The sequence below is a fragment of the Saccopteryx leptura genome, chromosome 6 (assembly GCF_036850995.1).
Source record: "Saccopteryx leptura isolate mSacLep1 chromosome 6, mSacLep1_pri_phased_curated, whole genome shotgun sequence".
NCBI lineage: Eukaryota > Metazoa > Chordata > Mammalia > Chiroptera > Emballonuridae > Saccopteryx > Saccopteryx leptura.
This window is the reverse complement of record NC_089508.1, coordinates 10341961-10361547: the sequence shown is the minus strand read 5'-3', so window position 1 is coordinate 10361547 and position 19587 is coordinate 10341961. Positions and strand designations below refer to the sequence as shown.

Sequence of the window (19587 nt, the reverse complement as noted above, 5' to 3'; positions counted from 1 at the left end):
AGGGAAACTGAATCCCAGAGCTGAGAGGCTGCTCATTCAGAATCACTAAGCCAGCCTCAAACACAAAAGTCTCTCAATGTCTGGAGGAGAAAGTAGGGCCAGACTGATGGGGACGCAGTCACTTGAGGCTGATACGGGTGGCCCGGGCCATGTCCATGTCAGGGGGCAGAGAGTCATTGTTGCTGTCGGCACGCTGCTTCGCCCTGCTGGGCCGGGAGGTGCTCTCAGCTGCACTGCCGGGGTTTGGAAGTCCCACTTCCTAGCGAGGTTGTTGGGGACATGCAGAAGGACTTATGTCTAGCCCCTGGCCACAGCAGGCTCCCTCAGTCTGGCCCTGTCCTCCAGGGTCCCCTGCAGTCGAGGAGGCTCCATTCCTGGGCCACCTCCGGCCTGTTGCTGTGTCTACTGGGTGCGGCTCCGGCAGCCCAGTGCGACCCCCACACTGGCTGGCACTTTCCTGGGGGAGGTGGTCTGCTCTGGGGCTGTTGCCGGCCCTTAGGGGCCCTGGTGGAGGTGGGGTGCAGGGCTGACGTGGCCGGGATCCCTTTCAGCACCTAAGGCGGACCGCGTCACCCTCTGCAGCACCCGGGCCTGTTAGGCAACATCCTTCACAGATACTTGTTCGGTGAGTGAGTGCCTGAGTGCGTTATTGTCCCTTCTGGCACTGGCCCGGTCACAGTGTGGCAACGATCTTCAGGTTCCGCTAGCACCCAGGTTCAGACCAGGGAACCCGACCCCGCCCTTCACTGGCTGTGAGGCCTCAGGCAAGCTTTCCCCTCCCTGTGGCTCAGTTTCCCCATGTGTAAAATGAGCTGCTGCGAGGATTCCATGCAGCAAGCAGCTCACTGTGACCTGAGAATCCAGTGCCGGTGCGTGAGGTCAGCCCTTATGATGCTGCCCGCCACCCCCTCCCCTCCCTGGTGTCATTCATGGTGGGCTAGGGGGCATTCTAGAAGCTTCTCTCCAGGCTTCTCTTATGAGGTGCTCTCAGTGACCCCGTGAGGGGAGCAGGCAGCATGCCCCATGCAGGAGCAGAACTGAGCTCAGAGAGGGAGGACTCCGCGCCTCCACACCCTCCTGACTCCCCAGGTCCCCAGTCTGGCTGCAGGGTCAGACTCATTCCCTGAGCTGGCTGAATGGGCGACCCGGGCTCCAGGTCCACTGACAGCTTTGACAGCTAGGCTGTGGTGGAGGCAAGCCCACCCTCCATACCTTCTGGGCATTTCTTTCCCTCCCCATGCCTCAGTTTCTCTATCTGTATGATGGAACTCCAGGCCCAGCTGCCCCTGCCAACTCTTGCACTGGATGGACTGTGGCGAACACCCTACCTTCCAGACAATGTCCTATCTCGGTCCCCTCAGTCCAGTAGTCTGGGGGTTGGTGGGAGGATGCTGCTCCCCTCTATGTCCAATTCCGGGTACTCTGTTGGTGGCCCCTGTCCTGCGGCGGCCCAGCCTCCCACTCCTCCTGCTCCTCGGGGGCTCTGGGGTGCTGAGGACCACAGCACACAGGCCACGTGCCCCCTGAGCACAGTGCCCAGCCTCTCCCGCCGGGGAGGAAGGAGGCTCTGGGAGGCTGGTGGAGGCAGCCCGTCCGGGAGGGGCCGGGAAGTGGGGCAGGAAGTCTCCTTGCACAAAGCTGCCATTAGCCAGGAGGACGTCAGATGACCCTTCCCAGACCGGGCGGTCCTGCATGGAACCTGCTTTTCCTGCTGTGCCTGTGTGGCCCAGGACGAGTCACCCAGTTCTGAGCCTCTGTAAGAGGGATGGTGGCACCCAGGCTGCGAGGATTAAGGGAGGTGACAGGTGTCACCCTCCAGCAGCTTGGCAGGTTTCTGGGCCAGCTGTAGAGGGATGAGGACTGAGCCACCTGTGAATTGCCCAGCGGGAACATTTCACGGTGGTTGGGAAGGGTCTGTGTGTGCCCCCAGCCCTGGCTGGGTGCAGAGGGCAGCAGATCATCACAGGGGAAGAGAGAGCACAGGCCAGGCAGGGGGAGCTGGAGGCGGTGAAGGGCCCCATGCGCAGTCCTTCCTCGTCCCCATCCTCCCCCTCCCCCACTCCTCAGGCCCCTAGGATCTCATGCTGCCGAGGAGTCCCCTGGACACACAACCTGGGAAGAAGAGGGATGGATGTTCTGGGAAAATGAGCAAGGACAGGATCCCAGCGGCCATACTTAAAGGCACCGTGTCCCACCACCACCAAGCCCTGGGGGCAGTCTTGTGTGCGTGGTTACTGGTGTAATTGTCTGGGGGGAGTCTTGTGTGCGTGGTTACTGGTGTAATTGTCGGCTGCAGTGTCCAGGCTGGTTCCCTGGGAGTGGATCCCTCACGGTGAGGCCCCGTGGGCTGGTTGTAAATAAGGGGCATCTAGGGGGAGACCTTGCCCCTCCATGGACCATGCCTAGGGTTGGGAGTGGGATGGAGAGGCATGGGGTCTGCAGCAGGAAGGGAGAACGGGGGGCGGCATGCGAGGGGCCCTGGGCCACGTAGATCAAGGATGAAAGGCCCAGACTGATCAGAAGAGCAATGGTGGACTTGTGGGGTGCTCACCCGTGGGCAGGGTTACCCCGGGAGCGTGAGAACCGTGAGAACCAGCCTGTGCTGACTGGCCCATGTACACACACACACACACACACACACACACACACACAGGAATCACCCCCCATTCTGTCCTCACTGTGGGATCCCCCGTCCAGGCACCGGCTTCCTTCAGAGAGACGTATGAGTCAGGCACAGGCCTGGGAGCTAAGTGTCTGAGTTTAACCCTTAACTCCACCACTGCCTTTTTGTGAGATCTTAGCCGCTTTCCCTCTCTGTGCCTCGGTTTCCTCATCTGTGAGATGGGGGGTAAGAATGGTCACTTCTACCAGGGTTGTGCAAAGGCAGTGAGAAAAAAAAACATGAACTATTTGAGGCCATTTCAGGCACCTATGAACTCTTAAGTTGATGCCAACCAGGCTATGATTTTTGGACATGTTCCTGGTCCAGCGAAACCTTTCAAATGGGTCCCAAGGGGCTGAGTAAGCGGAGGATTTGGGGAACAGCACTGTTTGCCCAGGGACAAAGAGCTCATTTTGCTTTTTGAAGGGACAAGGCCAGGGACAATCAGCATCTTTCTGAGCACCGCTGAGAGGCAGCGGGCCCAGTTGGGCGTGGGGTCGTTAGAGCCAGACCAACTTGGATTCAGTGGAGGACATTATTTCACCTCTCTGAGCCTCAGTTTCCTCACCTGTAAAATGGGGTTAATACAAGTCTCTTTCTTTTAATAGAGTTGTTTTGAGGCTTAAGTGAGGAGATGCTTGTGAAGTGTCTCACAGCAGGCCCGCCCTGTGAGCATAACTGACCTGTCTCCTTATGACCTGTCTTCTCCACGTGTGGGCCAGCTTCCTGTCGGATGTTCTGAGCTTCCTGTCTCAGGATGAGCTGACCTTGCACCATGGACCCGGCTCATCTTGGCACCTTGTGCCTCTACCCACTTGCAACACCGAGGTGGCTCGCTTCCTCTTTCCTCCGGGGCTCCCTGCGTGCCAGCCCGCCCCTGCTTTTTCTGGAACTGTGTGGCTAAACTCCCAGCTTCTTGTCTTTGCTCCTCGACCTTCCTCAGGGAAGAAGGCAAAGCTACACATCATAAGTGACCATACATCTAACAGAAGAAATGAAGCACCACCTCTAGCTTCCTCCTCCTCCTTGTTAAAATGTAAAACAAAACAAAACAAAAACAAAAACACCCTAATGTTTTTATTAAAAATAACCTTTTCTACATTTTAACTTTACCTTTATGAACTGAGGGGCTCTTGTGGCCATTATGGACTTTGGGCTTGTATTAGGACACTCTGCTTATCCTATTTAACTGTTTCTGGTGTGTGCGTTCGGATGGTCAGGTCGTCACCTTCCGGCCAGCGGGAGCCCCTGTGCGTTCGCCCCTCCCCCCCTTCGGTGGGCCTTGCTGACATGTCACAAGGCTAGGCTTGCTTCCCAGCGCTGGCTCCCTGTCCAGGGCCCACCCGCACGTTCTTCTTTCCCCAGCAGGTGTCACAGGGACCTTCGGAGGGCCGTGGGAGAGCCCCCAGGACCTTCGGAGGGCCGTGGGAGAGCCCCCAGGACCTTCGGAGGGCCGTGGGAGAGCCCCCAGGACTTTGGGACTTGTGTGTCAGCAACACAAGCCCTGCGTGGGCGGCTGGACTAACAGCGAGCAAGAAGGCTTGTCGGTCTTGCCTCACTCAGACCTTGGGCCGAAACAGTTCGATGCACCTTGCTGTCACCTTTCCTGTTGACTTGAAGCCTTTCTGTTTGCTTGGTGTTAACCGGCCTCTCACTGCCTTCATGTTGCAATACAAAGCCCCACACTGCCCTCACTGTGTGGCCTGCCACCACACATCCTGTTTGCCAGGGTCTGTTTGAATGCCACACCGTGGGTGCCATTAGCATCCTCTGAGGACAGGTGGGGAAACTGAGGCGCAGACAGTAACAGTGATGTCTGTTTTTGTATGGCCAGCAAGCTCAGAATGGTTTCTATGTTTTTTAAGTGGCTAAGGGGGAGGGGGGAATCAAAAAGTGCATAGTATTTTGTGACACAGGAAATGACATGAAATTCAGTTTTCAGTGCCCACTTACGACGAGGTTTTGCGGGAGCACGGCCTCACGCGTGTGTTTATTGCCTGCCCTCTTTTATGCCAGGGTGACTGAGCTCAGTAGCTGTGACAGAAGCCCTGTGGCCTGCAGAATGGACAGTATTTGCTCTCTGGCCTTTTCAGAGAAAACACACTGGTTCCCGCCCGGGAGGATGGTCACCTGAGTCACTTCCATTGTCTGTCGCTTCCCAGATGGCCAGAGTCTGTGCAGACTTCTCTCTGCTCCCAAAGGAAAACAGCTTTCCCATCCTCTTCACGTGGCTGACTCAGGGACCCCCCCCCCTACATCCCAGCCCAGGACTAATTCATCAATAAGCCTTCCTGACCCCATTCCCACAGCCTGGGTCAGGTCTCCATCCGGGGGCTTCCGCAGCACGCCGTGTGCGTCCCTTCAGAGCGCACCGCAGCAGCGGACCAGAATGAAGCACACAGCGGTGCCAGAGGCCATTGTGAGCACATTAGAGACATTCATTCCTTTCATCCTCACGATATGCCTATGAGGTGGATGATTTCGTTACCACCTTTGCCAGATGAAGAGACGGAGGCCTGTGGAAGTCCAGCAGCTAGCCCTAGGTCGACGAGCTGGAGAGTGGCAGGGAGGAGATTTGAGACAGGCTGTGCGACTGCAGGGCAAGGGGCGGCTCTAACCCCGGGCCACAGGTACCTGAGGGCAAGGCTGGCTTTTCCAACTCTCTGTGCTGAGCACAAAACAGCTGCTCAAAGGACACTTGATGAACTGTGTTAAAACACGTGACATTGAGTAGAAATGGGGCATTTCTTTAATTGGGTGCTTAAGGTGTTCGCCAGGGTGAAAAGTGTGAAAACCTCCGGAAGGCTAGAACTTTGCACAGGGCGTGTAACTTCTTAGAGCAACAAAGCAACAACCGTTTTGTCCATCTGAGCCGGAAGCCATCACGTGAGGTTGCCCGGCACAGCCAGGACAGAGAGCCTGCTTTCCTGCGCGCCCGGCCTGGGCTCCCACCAGCACCCAAAGCTGCTCCTGCCACCTGCCTGCTCAGCCGGCCTTCGAGAATGGGGGGACGGTTCGCGGGAGAAGGACAGAGTGGGGGCTGAGCTGCAATGCTGACATGCCACTGAGGGAGGGGATCGGGTCACGCCCACTGTCCCTGCCTTCCCCTCCCCCGGAGGCCCAGGGTGGTGGGCGCCCGGGTCTCTCTCCTTGGCCCCGCTGCCCAGGGGCTGCCCTGCCTTCTCCCCACCCCACACCATCATCCCAGCAAAGACGACCACTCACTCTCTGCTGGGCTGCTGGGTGCCGGGCCGGCGCTCATCTTACCAACGGTTTCGCCGAGAAGGTTCTACTCTCTCCACCCTGCAGGCGAGGTTCAGGGAGAACACACAGGGGGACCCTGGGCAGCCTGCCTGACCCCTCCCGTCACTCCGCCTCTCCACGGCTGCCACCCCCGTGGGTGCCACCATCGCTCCCCAGTCTTGACTTTCTCATGACTCTGTTTTCACTGAGGTGTTAGTTACACGCAGTAAAACCCTCAGTCCAATGCACAGGAATGTCTGCTTTCACATCTGTGCCCGTCTGTGTTGTCATCCCTCTGATCGAGACCTAGGGAGCAGATCTGTCGAGCCCGTCTCCCGAGCTCGCCTGAAGGTGACCTCTCTTCGGACTTCCATCTCCATGGACTAGTTTCGCTCCTTCTAGAAGGGCTACGCACCGTGTGTGTGTGTGTGTGTGTGTGTGTGTGTGTGTGTGTGTGTGTGTGTGTGTCTGGCGTCTTCGGTTCAACATCATGTTTCTGAAATTCGCCGCAGCTGTTGCCCTACGCCCTTGGCTCATGTTTCTCACTGAGAGCAGGTCCTCTGCGTGGATGGACCGCAGTGTGTCTGCTGAGAGGTGTCTGGGTGGTCGCCAGTTCCGACCGTTGTGAATGCAGCTTCTGTGAACATTTGTGTGAACACACTCTGTTTCTCCGGGTGGGACGGCCGTTCTGGGGTAGCGTGTGCTGGGCTTCATAAGGTGCTGCTCTCCCTTCTCCATCCCCTGACACGGATAAAGCCCCCCAGGACTGGAGTGGAGAAGCTCTTCAAATCCCAGACCCGCCTTTTAGTGCCGAGGACCTGGAGCCAGACTCCCTCAACTGTGTGGAAAGGGGACGGTTGTCTTGACACCAAGGGGCCCCAGTGTGGATGACAGGGGACATGGGCCACGAAAGCAAGGCTTATAACCATTATCCCCTTCTCCTTCATCCACAGGCTGTGTGACTGTTGTTTTCCCAGAAGGCAAATGGAAATTAAATGATTCAGTGAAACAGCTGGGAACAAAAACAAAATTCCTCTAGGAATTCAGTGAGAAATCAATGATTTCCATTCTGCTTAAGCAGGGTGGGGGCTGGGGGCTAGCATCCAGCGTTCCCCTTGCAGAGCGTTGGGCAAGCAAGGCAAATATAGCTCCGTCAACACTGCGTTCTGGGAAGGTCCGAGCCCAGCAAACAGCTGGCAGCCTCCCTCTGCACCCTGCCCTCCCGCCCCCGCCCTCCTGGGGCTGGAAGGGAAGCAGGCAGGAAGGGCTCTGCTAAGCTGCCTGCTCAGGCACTTGGGATGGTGGGATGGGGTCAGAGGAGAAGTGCCCTCCTTCCTCCTGGGGGGTGGAGCCCCAGGCTCACCAGAGAAGGCGGGGCCATTCAGGGGCTTGAAGGCAAAGGCTGGAAAACTCAGACACAAACATGGTCTTGTGCACCTCCTGGGACCGTGTGGACTTTGAGAAGAACGTGGGATTTGGGGCCAGTCACAGCAGCCTCAGTTTACTGTGGACAAGTTCCCTACCCTTCAGGGCTTATCTGTAGATGGAGGTTAGAGTTCTAAAGGTCTTGGGGTGGCTGTCAGGGTAAAATAAAGGAATACAGAGATGGAGTAGCCTAAACACGAAGAAGTAAAAGAACGAACCAGTTCACAATATACTATATAGCGCGAGAAACCAAAGCATGTGCATAGAAGGTTCTGGAAAGAGATAAATCAGTGCTACCAGCTGGAGTGACTTTTACTTTCTTCTGTATAGTCTATGTGTTTTATATTTTCACAAGAAAGGGTTGCTTCTATGAAAAAGCCCTTTTTAAAAAACACCTTTTAATTTTGTAACCAAACAGGAGGAAGCTGTATTTACATATGTGACACTTTCTGCTAGTGTCTTTCAAAAAGGTGGCTTCTCTAGAATTTCTCTGTTCCGCCTTTGGCTCTCCTCCAGCCACCCCCCCCCCCGGAACCCGGAACCCATGGCTGCCAGCCTGAAGGGGTGGGGAAGCTCTCCTGGGGAGATCAGCGTAGCGGGAGCTTAAATCCCAGCCAGCTGCTTGCTCGCTGGGGGACTGCAGGAAAATCACCCAATCTCTCTGCAAGCCCAACAACAGAACAGAGGTTGCATCTACTTTAGAGAGTTTGGGGGAGGGCCGAATGAGACGACAGACAGTACGTGGCTCAGACATATAGAAACTTCTGAGCAAATGGAAAGACAGTTCCTCCCTCCCATGTGTGAGATCACAGTCTCTGTGGACACGGCCTCTGGCAGCCTCCCAACAAGCCTGGGCGGTAGTTGCCATCAGTTATTAGCTTGCTCTGCGGTGAGCGGCCAGAACTCAGAATTCGTGTGACTTGTCCAGTTTTGCCCTGGGAAAGCAGGAGTGTTCCTTCCTCCCTGTCTGTGCAGCCCATACCACGAGCACCATGCACCTTGTGGTCGTGTGACGGTTTGGCTTTGCCCCTGGTGCCTGGAGAGGTTGAAGGTCCCTGCTGGTCCTTGACCCCTCCTCTAGCGATTTGCATCACATACAGAGACTGCGGGCTCCCTGAGAATGGGAGTCCCCGTAGCTAGATTTCAAGATTATCCTGTTTGCCTCATTAACGAGGAAAATCCAAAGACTTGTTAAAAGACTTAGGGCAACCCAATATTTTTGCACATATAGAACATCTTCTAGATACAAAATTGGCACCACCAAGGTCCTTGTTCAGACCCTTTGCCTTAATAGTTACTTGTGCTGGGCATCTGATTGACCAGAGCAGGCTGGAGCTGTTCTCCTGAACTAGGGCAGCCATGACTCACAACTACACGTGTGACCAAGGCTTCAATCAGCTTAATGGGCTGATGCATCTCGATTAATAAAATAAAATAAAAATAGTACCTTCAATATGTTTCTTCATTCATTTATAAATCATATACGTGTGCCACCTCCCTGATGCACCATTGGTTTTAATAAAACAAAAGCCGACCTTTTAGAAAGGAGGAGATAACAATGTTAATAGAATCTCACAATACTTTTTTCTGCATTCCGATAGCCCCCCGGGCCCCGCTGGGCACCGCCGGGTTAGGCAGGGACAGCCGTGTAAGGCTGCAGCCGTCTGGAGTCGGGCGTCAAAGAGCCGGTGACATCCCCAGAAACCCAGACGGATGTGAACATGAGCAGTGCAGAATGTGGGTGCTCACGTACTTGCGTGTGAGTTCAGCCCCTGACATTCTGAGTTTCTGGGGAACCACGTCTACTCTGCGCGCTTCACAGTAGCAGGCTCACCAGCTCCCTTTCCCTGTGAGGGGCCTCCCGTTTCTGAGGAAACGGTAGCCAGGAAAGGCCAGAGACAGAAACTGCTCACAACCTTTCAGCTATGGATCCTGTGTTCCAATGGGTGGTGCTGCGTGGAGCTCGCCACCCCTCCCATCACCCCACAGAGGGAACAGAGAGTCCCCTTGTCTCACGGCACAAATGACAGGATCGTTACAGTTGGGAAAAGGGTGACATCTGGGACCTGTTTATTCATCTTTTCGTATCCCGGGGCGCCTGCCACGGTGTTTGGCAGGGGTACGCTTGTTTGTTAGCAGAGGGCGATGAGCACGCGGAGAGGAAACAATTGGGAGTTCAGGGGCGGAAGGAGAGGCTGCCGGGCACTGTGCCCGAGTCGGTGAGGGAGGAGGGGCCGTGCAGCACGGGGTCGGCATTGGCTGGGAGCGTGGGTGCGCCCAGCGTGGGCGCGGCAGGAGAATTAAGGGCGTCTTTGCAGGAATGTGAAAGAATGTTGAGCTGGAATCTTGTAGATGTCTACTTGTGATTGTTGACTTCTGTTTTCTCCTTGCAGCACAAGATAAAGCCCTCAGCTGAGAAAAGGAACAGAGAGGAGGTTTTGGATGTGTTAGGAGAGGGGAGAAAGTCTGAACTAGGTATAGAAAAATGGGACCGAATGAACTGGGGACACGTAGTATGACTTCTGAGTAGCAGTAAGGGTGACCTGTGATTGTAGTGACCATCAAGTTAAAGCAGAACGAGTCGCCATGGCCACGTGCTTTGGCCCCATCTTCTTCAGTTGGACAGCTGCCCAGTGGACAGATGCAGGGCAGGGCTTAGCTGGGGCGTGGCTTTGCCAGTGTGACACAGAGGGGATGGCGCGTACTAGCTGAGTGGTTAGAATGGCGGATCACGCGGTCAATGGCAGTTATGTGACGAAGAGTGTCCCCACAGCAGTGAATGTCTTAAGCAGAGTAGAGGGCACTTCCCTGGAGGGAAGGAGAAGGTCCAAAGCCTGGGAAGTTCTGTTTATGCAGACAATGAAACTGCCAAGAATTAAGAAAAGAGAAGAGTGGGAGAGACTGACAGTGACGACAGCTCAAAATCTTCAAGAAAGATAAATGCTATGTGATGAAGGAAACGAATAAAGGGCTGAGATAGACAATAAGGCTGTGTAGGGTGATCAGGAAAATGATCTGTGAAGAAGAGAAGTCAAGTCTGTACCTATGCGACACAGACTGAGGGCAGAAACATGCCAAGCAAAGGAAACAATAGCAAATGCAAAGGTCCTGAGGCAGGAAAGAGCTCAGTCAAGTACCTAGAGGGAAATTCATGTGGCTGGAGCATAAAAGCAAATGGGAAAATGAAGGGAGATATTTGTTAGGAAGAAGAAAAGCAGAGAAGAACAGTATGTATTGTGAACCACAAATCTCAATATGGGTTTCTTTAAACTCACCAAAAATGCCTAACAAGCAATGGACAGCCTTTTTCATGGAAGGTGGTTCAGGATATAGTTACTTGTCTTTCACCTTGGAGAAGATACTGGCATGGCCCAGACCACTGAGTCCCCAGAAACCCCAGTGAGGCGACAGGCCTCTGAGTACCCTGTGTAAGCACATGTATTACCAAGGCAGCTAAACTATATACTGTGCCTGCCCTTCCTGCTCCTTAGTCTCCGTGAACATAATGTCATCAATGTAGCGGACCAGTGTGACTATGTTTGCAATAGTTCGAGCGTCATTCTCCAGCATCCATTTGACTTTTGCTCAGGCTCAGGTGAAGGTCGGGGCCTGGAGTCAGACGACAAGTGTCCCAGTTCTGCTGGGACACTAGTTTCATGAGTAAGTAACCTCAAGCAGGTGCGTCTTCACGCTGGACCTCGGGGTAGAATAGGGTGTGTCTTTAGGGATTACCTCCGATTTTGCCTACGTGGAAGAGCACCCCCTGCTGGACGGGTGTGGGAAACAGAAAGTAAATATCGGAGGGGACGGGCTAGACAAAGACCAAGTCATCAGCATTCTAATAAGACAAAAAAAAAGGTGGCTGGAAGATGTCCTGCCTCCACCACTGGTCACCCTTTTCTGAATTCTATTTTTTACCAGGTGGGTTCCCTTTCCCAGTTCCGCCCCTTTCTCCCAAGCCCCCTGTAGGCCTCCAGGATTCTCTGCCTTCTCATATCGTGAGCCTGTTCTCAGGAGGATGTCAGACCATGTGACACATAGAGGGCCAGGCTGGGGATGAACCTCACTGTTCCCAGTCCTGCTCCCCCCGGGGGGCTGGAATGTCAGGCATCAGTAACAAGCCATGGGAGGCTTTGAGATTTCTTCCCGAAACTTTAACTCCCACCAAACACTGCTGATTGGCTCTTCGGCATTCGCCCCTCCGTCTGGTGTCTGCGGAGGCGGTCTGGGACCCCTGAGGAAATCTAATGGACAGTAGGCTCCTCTGCCCAGACAAGCACCTGTATTGTACAAAGTGTGCCTGAGGGACCCAGGTGCCCGCAGGGGCGTTTCTGCCCCTTGAGAGCTGGGGACAGCTGTTAAAATGAAGGTGCTAATTTTGTGAGATTAGCTCACACCTGCAGCGTAAGAGCAGTTTGTATGCCTGCTTAGTCCTCTGGGTTCTTGGCTTCTTATTCTTTTGTCCTAGTGCTTAATTATGCTCTGTCATCTCTCTGATATTTTAAAACTCAGATCCAGATTTTCTAGTTGCTGTCAGCAGCAGGGCTGATTCCAATAAACAAGCAGCCCATTGCCTAGAAGCAGGCACTCATTACTATTGGTTGCCTTTTCATCAGGGGGTGCCTGGGTTTTCACTTAGATATCAGTGATGAGAGAGCAGAAATCTTGTATGTCTCAGTCCCAGCCAAGCACCAATGAAAGGCCCTCCTACGAAAGCTCTCTCTCTCTGGTGGTCCTGAGACAGAACCTGCCCGTTAATGTGTATGTGTGTGTGAGTGTGAATGTGTGTGTGAGTGTGAATGTGTGTGTGAGTGTGAATGTGTGTGTGAGTGTGAATGTGTGTGTGAGTGTGAATGTGTGTGTGAGTGTGTGCATTGCTGCCTGCAGTTTTTTCAAATGAACTGTTAATTTTTGAGGAAATTTAGATTTACAGAGAAGTTACCAAGATTGAGTGTCCAAACACCACCCAGTTTCCCCCACAGTACATTTGTCAAACTAAAAAAAACAAAAAACATGGCTATATTGCTGTTAACTAAACTCCAGGCTTTATTCAAATTTTGACACATCTAAAAACATTAGTTGCCACTATTTAAATATCAAGAGAGGTCTCATTTTTTGCTTAGAGAATGAGAAGATCTGGCAACATTGGTGTATTCTCACCTGGCAACAACTGGCTGGAGCCAAATACCAACAATAATAATGTGATACGTAGAGTTAGTATTTATTGAGCGCTTATTATGTGCCACGCACTGTTCTGAGTTATTTACATGTGTCAGTGCATGTCATCCTCATTACAAGTCTTTACGTAGTTACTACTGTCATCCCTGCTTTACAGACAAGGAAACTGAGGCCGTGAGAGGGCAGGTGGCATGCCCAAGGTCACCTGATGGGACATGGGTGAGCAGGGGGCCAATGCATGCAGCTGGTGCTCCCCACCACCCAGGGTATTGCCTCCCCAACTCATTTAGCCCGTTGTCCTTTGTCTAACCCTGTTACTCATTTGCATTTCTTTCCAGGGCCCTGCAGACATTTGATTCTAAAACCCAAGCTTTTTGGCAATTTCCCCAGGCAGCCCTTCACAGTCTATAAACTCAGCCCTTCACAGTTTATAATGCACACTTACATCAGTGACATCGGCCACTCCCCAGCAGTGAGGCTAACTCTGTCCCTGAAGGGCTCCCTCGTGGCCCAGGTGCAGGAGAGCAGGGCAGAGATGCTGGAACGATTGCGGTCATAATTCATGGGGTGCTCCAAGCCTCCCACCCCCCTACCCTCTTGGAGACTTCTGATCACTTCTCTGCTGCAGATCAGCAAACCCCTGAGCCGGGAGAACAGCCAGCAGCACCCCGGCCTCTTCCCAGAACCTCCTGAGTCCCAGGTAGTAGTCGCTCCCACGGGGAAGGACCAGGTCTGCATGTGGGTGCGGGGAGCACAGCCTTGTTCCACATGAGCTCTGTTCTGCACGAATGAGTGACTGCATCAGACACAAGGACCTTGCCCCCTGGAGGGAGACGGGTCTGGCCCTCTTGCTTCTGTCTTGCTGGAGCCACACAAGCCACTGGGCAATGCTGATCCCAGCTCTGGGAGAGCCACACCAGCCCCGGTTCCCTGCTTGGGCTCCCCATGACTCCTGCACACTGGGCGTGATTTCAGACTTTAGTGGCTCAAGACGGGGCCAGGAAAAAAGAGAATGTTCCAGTGGATTCTTATTCATCACCCCTCAAGCAAGTGCAATGCAGAGGAAAGAGACATATCAGAGAGCAAAGTGGACACTTTGGGATGAATTTAAAATGCGTCATGTGCTATGTATGGATTCCAGTTTTTCTGTTCTTGCTGAGTCCCTTTGTTATAAAGAGAACTGCAAACAGGCTCTTTATTTATGACCCTCTTGTGAAGCGGCCAGAAGGGGCCAGTAAATAACCTAATTTTCCCACAGAGGATGCAGAGGCCCCCTTGTGTGGTCACTCAGTCAGTGGTCACTCAGTCAGTGGTTTGGCTGAAAGGGAGGCTTGGTATTGAGACCGGTAGGCACATCCTCCTGGGGAAGCTGTTGGCTTTATCTTACACCCTTGAGGTTTGTTTTTGGTCTTCTTCAAAGCAGCTCTGTAGGATTTCAAGTGCTTTCTGCAGTCAGTCTGTTCTGTGGAGATTGTGCTTGCTTACGAATTCCGTGTGGGCTCTGTCCTATCTAGGTTATTGGGAAGAATAGGCATTAGAATTGGAAGCAGAGAGATGAACAGGTCTGAAGACAAGAAGAGAAACTGTGCCAAGGACCGGGAGGGACGTGCCGGACCACTGGTCATACAGAGTTACCGGGTGTGGAGCGAGTCCAAGACTGTCACAGCCCAACGGTCAGCCAAGGGTCAGGGAGGAAACGCAACAGCGTGGGCATTAAACAGCAGACATGCTACTGCTTGGCTCCACTGGCTTGTGAAACGTAGAGTGAAGATAACCACTAAATAAGGAAGGTAACTGTGAACAAAGGCAGAGCAAGCCACTATCTCTGTCATGTTGATAAACTTGGCTCCGGTGACAACGTCCCTTGAGTGGTAATGGTTCAGGGTTGAACTAACTGTTTTTGTTTTTGTTTTGGTTTTTTTTTTTTGTATTTTTCTGAAGCTAGAAACGGGGATAGACAGTCAGACAGACTCCCGCATGCGCCCGACCGGGATCCACCCGGCATGCCCACCAGGGGGCGATGCTCTGCCCCTCCGGGGCGTCGCTCTGCTGCAACCAGAGCCACTCTAGCGCCTGGGGCAGAGGCCAAGGAGCCATCCCCAGCACCCGGGCCATCTTTGCTCCAATGGAGCCTCGGCTGCGGGAGGGGAAGAGAGAGACAGAGAGGAAGGAGAGGGGGAGGGGTGGAGAAGCAGATGGGTGCTTCTCCTGTGTGCCCTGCCCGGGAATCGAACCCGGGACTCCTGCACGCCAGGCCAACACTCTACCACTGAGCCAACCGGCCAGGGCCTGAACTGTTTAAAAGGTCTTTAATTTCTCACTAGGAATGTGGGATGACCTGGAATTGTGCCTGCCAACCTGGTCAGATTTGGCATCTGTACCTTGATGCTTTAAGGTGGTAAAATCTTTGGCAAAAAGATGTCAGTGAGGGTCCACTGAAAACTAATGACATGGGGTTGCTATGGATTGTTCTAGCTCAAAAAAAAAAAAAAAAAAAAAAAGAAGAAAAGAAGGGAGGGAGGGAAGGAGGGAAGAAAGAAGGGAGGGGTTGAGGGAGGAAAGAAAGAAAGAAGGAAGGAAGGAAAGAAGGAAAGAAGGAAGGAAGGAAGGAAGAAAAAGAGGAAGGGAGGAATGGAGGAAGGAAGGAATAAAGAAAGGAAAGAGCAAGTGAGCGAAGTTACTCTGCCTCCTGCCTCATCAGCAGCAGACCAGCCATGGGGTCTGTCCCAGTGTCAGTCAGATCCTCCTGGAGCTTTTTCCTTCCATGGTTGCTGAGCTGGGTATCACAATATCACAGAGAGCTACGCGGACCAGTGCTCTTCAGACTCGGTCATCAAAGTCCCCCAAACTACAGAGGAGAGGAAATGCATTTCCCTGTGGAGAAGGGTGGGGTTTTATATTTCTTGATATCTAACTTTTTATCTTTGGTCCATGATTTTCGTAAGCCTTCTTTTAGTCCCACTGTGCCCCTGACTACTGTCCACAGTGTGTGGTCCCAGGCTGAGTGACAGTCACAGTGCGTATGGTTCACAACTTTCTTTCAAAACTGTATTCACAGCAGCCCAATCATTTTTTCAGAATATGTGCCTTAACCCAAACCAGATTTACGTTAAAGGTCCTTTCCCTGGCCGGGTAGCTCAATTGGTTAGAGCGTTGTCCGATGCACCAAGGTTGCAGGTAAGATCCTGGGTCAGGGTTATTTTTATCTTCAGAAACTTAGTTGGTTTAGAGCAGGGGTCCCCAAACTACGACCCGTGGGCTGCATGCGGCCCCCTGAGGCCATTTATCCAGCCCCTACCGCACTTCCAGAAGGGGCACCTCTTTCATTGGTGGTCAGTGAGAGGAGCATAGTTCCCATTGAAATACTGGTCAGTTTGTTGATTTAAATTTACTTGTTCTTTATTTTAAATATTGTATTTGTTCCCGTTTTGTTTTTTTACTTTAAAATAAGATATGTGCAGTGTGCATAGGGATTTGTTCATAGTTTTTTTATAGTCTGGCCCTCCAACGGTCTGAGGGACAGTGAACTGGCCCCTTGTGTAAAAAGTTTGGGGACCCCTGGTTTAGAGCTTGCATTGGGTAACTCCAGACTTTTTTTCCTTGCCTGTTATTCATGCTTATTTTTGTTTATGTTGCCTTCTCTCTTCATATTCCAGGTCAGTTATCTTTGATTGTGTGCTAGGCATTTTATTTGAAAACACATTTGCAGAAATAATTTCAGATCCAGGATAATGGTATCTCCTTCCAGATGTTTTTATTCGTTTCTTCCAGGAGTTGGGGAGCTCTAGCCGTCTGGGCTCCCCTTAATGCAACTTGAAATTACACCCAGGTGCCGTCCTTCAGGACCCCTCACCGGGCCCCGCAGGTGTGCCGTGCCTCTGCCCTGAGCACGGTCTGGACTGCACCTCGTGTCCACCCACCTTGCCGAGGTCAGCACAGCTGCTCAGCCTTTCCTCAGCCTCCTCTGACTCAGCAGTCTCGTCCTCTGACTCAGCAGTCTCGTCCTCTGACTCAGCAGTCTTGTCCAGGTCAGCAGACATCTCCTTGTTAATGGTGGCCTTGGTTTACCTTTCTGGGTTTTCATCCTTTCCTGAAACTTAGCTCAATAAGACTTATTAGTCTACTAGCTTTTTTTTTTTTTTTTTTTTTTTTTGATGCCTCAAGGAAGATTTTTGGAAAATGTTTAATCCAGATATTTTCATTGTCTTTAGTCAGATGGTTGGTTCATACTACATTTTCCCGTCATTATCAGAAAGGGAAGAAGGTTTATTTATTTTTTTTACCTATTTATTGATTTTTAACCAAATTGTTAACACTGTTCCTGGAAGGTGGGATTATAAGAGAGTTTTGCTCCTTATAATATAAGCCATTTGTAAAGTAATTAAAAATTATAATTCAAAAAAAGTCAAGAGAAAACATACTGCTCGCAAAAATTAGGGGATGTTTCAAAATGAATATGAAGCTATAAAATAGCCCCTAATTTCTGTGAGCAGTGTACACGCTCAGGGCTAGCTCGACGTGGGGCACGTTATCCTCGTTCTCAATGTGGCCTCTTCATTTGTGGCTTCCTCTTTTCCTGTCTGTCATCTCCCCATTACCTTTAGGAGAACGCTCTGTCTTTGTCCTGCCCACCTGGAGCAGTGACCTCCCCTTCTGTCACAGGAAGCCGCCCTCCTGCCCTCGTCCCTCGCTCCAGAGACCCCGTCTGCAGGCGTGCACGGCGGAGATCGCCTCCTCGCCAGGGACAGAAGCAATCTGTATGTCCCTGAGAAAAGCTGGCGTGACCTGGTGATGCCCGACCCCCCTCACTGCGGGAGAGGTCCTGTCCCTACAGGGAGTCGGCACTCGGGCACCTAGTGGCCACGCAGCTGAACAGATCTGGAATAAATCACACCAAAGACTTACTGACTGTCGTGACTCTGTGAACCTAAAAATAAAAAAAAGGCCTTTAAAAAGGAAAAGCAAGGAAAGAAAGGAAGGGCTGTTGGGGAAACATTGATTCGGGCAGAGGGCCAAATGCTGTTGCAATCAGGAGACCAAAGCAATGGATGTTTGTGAGAAGAGGAAGGGAACGACCACGTCAGTAAGAGGAAGGCATTTATATTGGTGCAGATGACATAACGTAATGGTGCTAATTATAAACAGTGTTTTTAATTTTCAGCCCAGTAGTCATCGGTCCAGTAGTCATAATAACTGCTTTCTTGTTATCTTTACAGACAGTTCTTTCACAAGCTGCAAGGTTGCTTGTGCCCAGGATAAAGGGCATTTTGCCCTGTTCACCCTCCCCAAGCTGTGAGAGGAAGACGTGCCAGCCAGTTCCCTGGCATGGCAGCTGACGCTCCGCTGTAAAATGGCCCCATTGATATGTCTAACAGCTCTCTGCCACGTTCTCCTGGAGTAAGATTTCCAGAACACCACCCAGGTTTGTACGGTCCCTATACAGAGGATGGGGGCAAGGCTTCACACGTCTGACAGTTTTATTTCTGAAAGGCTCATAGGAACGGACTCAAGCACAAGCCTCTGTCCACAGAGGGGTCCAGGGGCTTCTCCCAGTCTTTCCCGTCCAACCTGCTGCTGGCACCCTCACTGGGACCTGCGTGTGTCCTTCGTTGGTACGTCACCTCTTCTGATTTTTTTTTTTTTTTTTTGTATTTTTCTGAAGCTGGAAATGGGGAGAGACAGTCAGACAGACTCCCGCATGCGCCCGACTGGGATCCACCCGGCACGCCCACCAGGGGGCGACGCTCTGCCCACCAGGGGGCGATGCTCTGCCCCTCTGGGGCGTGAGGCAGAGGCCAAGGAGCCATCCCCAGCGCCCGGGCCATCTTTGCTCCAATGGAGCCTCGCTGCGGGAGGGGAAGAGAGAGACAGAGAGGAAGGAGAGGGGGAGGGGTGGAGAAGCAGATGGGCGCTTCTCCTGTGTGCCCTGGCCGGGAATCGAACCCGGGACTTCTGCACGCCAGGCCGATGCTCTACCACTGAGCCAACCGCCCAGGGCCTCATCTGAGTTTTGTGACTCAGTTTTCATTTCATTTCAAGTTTTATTCTAGGTGATATTTGCTTTCATATTAAAACTATCCGGGAGTGAAACTATCCTGCATCGCAGAGCATACAGGTGCTTTTGCCAACCTGCTCTACCAAGGTGACTGCTGGGTGACTTTTTTAGAGAAGGGGTAGCCCTCGGGCAGTGTCCTCACTCAACACAGCAAGGATTTACTCGTATTTATTTATTTATTTATTATTCATTTTTAGAGAGGAGAGAGAGAGGGAGAGAGAGAGAGAGACAGGGAGAGAGAAGGGGGGGAGGAGCTGGAAGCATCAACTCCCATATGTGCCTTGACCAGGCAAGCCCAGGGTTTCGAACCGGCGACCTCAACATTTCCAGGTCGACGCTTTATCCACTGTGCCACCACAGGTCAGGCAATTTACTCGTATTTAAATAACACATGGCACTTGCTATGTGTAGAAACTTGAACTACGTAATTGTCTCTTCTGGCTGAAAGCAAAATAGAGTGGATGGAGGATGCTTTGCAGGTCACGGTGCTGACTTGGGGACCAAGGGGAGCAGGCCACGTGGCTGGTGCTTCCACTGCAGCTGCTCGACGCTGACCTATGGTGGGAACTGGCGTGACTTGGGTCGGCCATGCTTGCATGTCTGGATTCTGGGCAAGGTCCTAGGAACGGGACTGTTGGAGCCAAAAAGAGCCTCCGGCCCAGCTCAGGGGCCAGGTCATGCTATCCCAGGGGCTGAGGGTCAGGGGAAGCAGAGAGGGCTGGTTGGGAGTTGAACTCCTTATGGGAAAACCCAGTTTCAGGTGCAGACCAGCAGGACCAAAGCTATTTTGGATGGGAGCATTATTTCAGAACTTCTTTTTTCAGAAATTTTGTGAGCCAAAGTAGCATTCTACTACATAGGTTTTTTTATATATATACATTTTTTAAAGTAAATGTAAGGCCTGGTATCTAAGAATAGACCATACTATTCAAATAAAAGAAATATAATGTATATGCAGTATCGAACTCTTTATAAATTTCAAGTAATTAATTTCATTTTGAGAGTTTTAAGTCAATGTGCAATG

At 52.1% G+C, this 19587-nt stretch overlaps 1 protein-coding gene across 1 annotated transcript in view; it reads right to left on the bottom strand.

The window, feature by feature from the left end:
* The window catches only part of LOC136377617 (alpha-1-antitrypsin-like), a 58356-nt gene that overhangs the window by 27265 nt on the left and 11504 nt on the right, over nt 1–19587 (bottom strand). The gene's annotated exons all lie outside the window — the stretch shown is intronic.